This window comes from Bactrocera tryoni, unplaced genomic scaffold (genome assembly GCF_016617805.1).
Source record: "Bactrocera tryoni isolate S06 unplaced genomic scaffold, CSIRO_BtryS06_freeze2 scaffold_25, whole genome shotgun sequence".
NCBI lineage: Eukaryota > Metazoa > Arthropoda > Insecta > Diptera > Tephritidae > Bactrocera > Bactrocera tryoni.
Window position 1 is genome coordinate 13062393 of NW_024395977.1, and position 5022 is coordinate 13067414.

A 5022-nucleotide genomic window follows, 5' to 3' on the forward strand; every position below is an offset into this window, starting at 1 on the left:
GATTCGCTGACACTGCATCTGACAAAACATAGCAACGACAGCGACGACAGCAGCGACGACGGCAGCGGCAGTGAGGACGGCTTAGGCTTAGACTTAAGAGTAAGAATGTTTTAGAGTTTAGTTCTGATCGAGCCTGAATAAAGCGCACTAGTGCCTAAAAATAATTTACATATGTAAATAAAAGGAATTAAAGAGATTTCAGTTTTTTGATAATTTCACAATATTTCAACCTTATTGTTTTGGCCTCATTAACTAGATGCATTTCTAGTCAGCGTTGGTTGCATGTCTGATAGCTGAGTATTTTCACATTCAAATTGATTTGAGTTTGACTGGCACCGTAAGTAGTTGTGTAAGTAGCAACAGGCAAGAACAACTGTAGTAACTTTTTCAGGACATAAATTTATTGTCGTTTGAAGAAGTCTAAAACGCGATGCCAAAATACGAAAAGCGTTTTCAACTTTAACCCGTGCTGAGCTCAGAGTTTAGTTAAACAGCATTTCATTCTCTGTCAAATAGTTGTGACCAAATGGTTTTAAAACATTTTTCCTCAAAGCAAAAGACGCATCCGACACAAACACAAAAGGGAGTGAATCTTCGTCTGCAAGCACAGCTTGTGGTTCCGGTAAAGTTAAACTTCCACTTTCCAACTTTTTAAAAAATTTCGAATTTCCGAAAACGCCTCCATCGGAAATTCGTCCATTTGCACCTACATCTACCATTAAAAAGTTGGAGTTGCTGTCAACAATTGCCAACAAGACAATACTGAATGTCTTTTTATAATTAAAATAGAATGAACCGGAGTTAGGAGGACGTGAAATATTTATCTGCTTTCCCTCGAGCGCGCCTAGACAGTTGGGGAAACATCGACTTCTCATAAAATTGATCAGCTACAGCCATCCATTGCTCAGGTGGTTTAGGAAGCTAAAAATATATTTTGTGTTAAATAAAATGTATAACTCGAATATTCTTTTAATACTACCTTAATTGAGGCCATTAAAACTTTTATAACGGCCTCGCACGTCTCAATTGCAATTTTACCAATCGCTTGCGCAGATATTGCGGTTGAAAATTTTAGGTCTTCAAATGAGTTTCCGGTAGCGACAACTTTGCATTTTTTTTGCTGTTCATGGGATCAAAGTCCCATACTTTTGAACACTGATTCTTATGTAACATTGAACAAGGAATCGAATGAAAAAGTCAATTTTGAAAAAAAATTGAGGGAAAAGCACAAAAAACGGGATTTTTGGAAAAAAAAAATTTTTTTTGGATTTTTAAAATTGTTTTGGATTTTGAAAATATTTTTATCAGAAAGCTGAGATTTTTTTACATAAAATTGGATAACTGCAAAATTTTTTTCACTCAATTTTGAGGTCGTTAAAAAATAAAAGAAATTGTCATTTTTTTGTTTGATCTCAATTTGAATTGCGCGCCAAAAAATAATGGAGCAACTTTGACCACTAAAAAGTTTACAGATATTCTTATTTTGGTCTATATTATGATATTTTAAACTTTCGTCAAAATCGGAGAACCACGGGTACAAAACCATGTCGCCAATTGATGGAATGGCCCATATGTATGCATGCTCCTTACGATGTTCCCAACAACAGCATTGTGATATTTTCATGCTTCAATTTTTCTTTCAACTTGGGAATCGCAATGTATGCAAATATGTATGCTTTTGCGTTTTGCCGTCGGCAATTCAATATTGACATGTAAACATAATTATGATATGAGTATAATTTTGTATGAATGCATGCATAGTAATATTTATAGTCAATTTGGACTTGCATATTTAATAATTTTCTTTGATTTTTACATAATATACTATACCAATAAATATTTTTGTGTTATAATATATTTCTTTTGAATTTATCACAACAACATATAACTATTAATCTTATTATTTGTATGTATACGCATGTGCGCGTACAGAAATTCAAATGATGATTTTATCACTTATCAATGTATTACATGTGCGCGCATTGATCTACATGTTCATATACGTATGTATGTACATTCATTTATATTTATATGTACAGATATTTGTATACATTGCCGAACAAATAATGCACAAGCATACAAACATACATATGCGTACACATGTGAATATGTCACCAACAAAAAATTGAAGCATTGTTCTACAAAAACAACAATTGTCTAAATAGCAAAAGCACAACAAGTCAATATGGCAGCCAAATTGGCGAAGCTCAAATGTAATAAATTTTACAACAAAAACGATTTCATTCATAAACGCAGGCGTAAATTCCACAAGCGACCTCACTTCATTCATAAAAACAGACGAAGTAACATCTCCCCGAGCATGCCTTTGCCTACAAGCGTCTTTTCGCGACGATGGCAAAAGCTAAAAATCATAAATTGAACAACTTTCTGATGCTTCTTCAGAGTAAGAAGTGACAAAAGTGGCAACATAGCCGTTGTCGATTTGCAATATTTGTCTAAAATATTTTTCCGTGACTCGCAAAAATCTGCGTCGATATGTATTCACGCTCATACATATGCAAACATATTTACGCTGGTTTGTAGGCGGAGCTGTACAGCGGCAAGGGTAGCGGTGACAATTGGCGGCCATTCGTTTATTTTTTTCGGCACAGCTTGGATTTTCTTTCATCACACAAGTGCTGAACACAATGAGTGCGACAGACTGCAAGCGACGTTTGTTAAATATTAGAATACACACGTTCTTAGGGACACATTTATTGAGGCAGCTTCACAACTATATAACTGTGTCCATAAGAACGTGTGTATTCGCGCTCAATGTGTTCAGCACTTGACTATTTACAAAACGCAAGTTTCGGCCATTGGTTGACCGTGACAACGGAGATGCGAAAGAAGCGTGCGACACTTGTTATTATGAATGTATGTACATATGTATGTGGCTCGCATTTGCTTTCGTAAACATACAGACAAATGTGCCAAAGAAATAATATATGTATGTATGTGTAGCAGTCGTCGCACTCGACTTGGCTCTCACGTCACTGTTGACAGTCATAACTTTGAAGTTGTAGATAATTTCGTCTATTTAGGAACCAGCATTAACACCACCAACATTGTCAGCCTGGAAATCCAACGCAGGATTGCTCTTGCCAACAGCAAAAACAATGGATCTTATGTGTGTACTTTGTGTTAGTAATCACGCATATGTGACAATGGTTCATATAATATAATATAAGCATACATATGTCACTCAGAGAATGTTTTTTTTACATTTTCTGTGTGAGTTAGTATATTTTTCTACAAAGCAGCTCTCTTTATTTATTCTCGCATGTATTTAGTCATTTTATATATATTTCTGCCACTGCACATGCTCAATTCTGCTAACTAGCAGCGTGAATGGTGAATTCCTTACTTCGATTCTATCAGCTCTGTTAGCCGCGCAATCGAACCGTCGTACAGAATTCAATTTGCACCTTCTCTATGTTTTTATGTTCTCTGCTCAATCAGAGTGGTAAAAATGTTATGTTATAAAATTAAATAAAAAATAATTTTCAATAAATTATTATTTCAAAAATTATATTAATTTCGACTATTATAAAATGAACTTAAATGTGCTCATATAAACACTTCCATTCATTCCTTCCATTTCTTAAAAAAACATTAATGACCTTCATGAAATATGCATATTCGCATTATTTCGTTATCATTTCCATATTTGTACCAATAGAATTTCTATGACACATGCATATGTACATATGTCCATGCATATATTATTTCTTTGGCACATTTGTCTGTATGTTTACGAAAGCAAATGCGAGCCATATACACACATTCATAATAACAAGTGTCTCACGCTTCTTTCGCATCTCCGTTGTCACGGTCAACCAATAGCCGAAACTTGCGTTTTGTCAAAGAGTCAAGTGCTGAACACATTGAGCACGACAGACTGCAGGCGACATCTGACAAATAATAAAATACACACGTTCTTAGGGACACAGTTAGGTAGTTGTGCAGCTGCCTCAATACCTGTGCCCCTAAGAATGTTTGTGTTCTAATATCTGTCGCGCTCATTGGTTCAGCACTTGTGTGATGATAGAAAATCCAAGCTGTGCCGAAAAAAATAAACGAATGGCCGCCTATTGAAAGCTTCCCTTGCCGCCGTAACAGCTTCGCCTACAAACTAGCGTAAATATTTATGCATATGTATGAGCTTGCATACATATCGACGCAGATTTTTGCGAGTCACGGAAAAATATTTTAGAATGGACAAATATTATAAATCGACAACTGCGTTGTTGCCACTTTTCTCACTTCTTTCTGTGAAGAAGCATCAGAAAGTTGTTCAATTTATGATTTTTAGCTTTTGCCATCGTCGCGAAAAGACAGTTGTAGGCAAAGGCATGCTCGGGGAGATGTTACGGCGTCTGTTTTTATGAATGAAGCGAGGTCGCTTGTGGAATATGCGCCTGCGTTTATGAATGATATCGTTTTAGTTGTAAAATTTACAACATTTGAGCTTCGCCAATTTGGCTGCCATATTGACTTGTGACACTTCTGCTATTTAGACAATTGTTGTTTTTGTAGAACAATGCTTCAATTTTTGTTGGTCACATATTCATATGTGTACGCATATGTATGTTTGTATGCTTGTGCATTATTTGTTCGGAAGTGTATACATATCTATATATGTACATATAAGTATAAATGAATGTATATGAACATGCAGATTAATCCGCGCACATGTAATATATTGATAAGTGATAAAATCATGATTTGAATTTCTGAATGCGCACATGCGTATACATACGCAATCATATGGGCAGATAATAAGATTAATATGATAGACGATATATGTATTTATATATTGTTGAGATAAATTCAATTTCTATTACTAAGAAACATAATACAAAAATATTTATTAGTATAGTATATTATGTAAAAATCAAATTAAATTATTAAATACACAAGTCCAAATTGACTGTAAATAGTACTACTTATGCATGCATTCATACAAAATTATACTCATATCATAATTATTTTTACATGCCAATATGGAAATGCCGACGG

The 5022-nt window shown here is 34.7% G+C and overlaps 1 pseudogene; it reads right to left on the reverse strand.

Annotated features, from left to right (window-relative positions):
* Window positions 1-248: 248 nt before the first annotated feature.
* On the reverse strand, window positions 249-875 carry LOC120780745 (annotated as a pseudogene).
* Window positions 876-5022: the final 4147 nt, after the last annotated feature.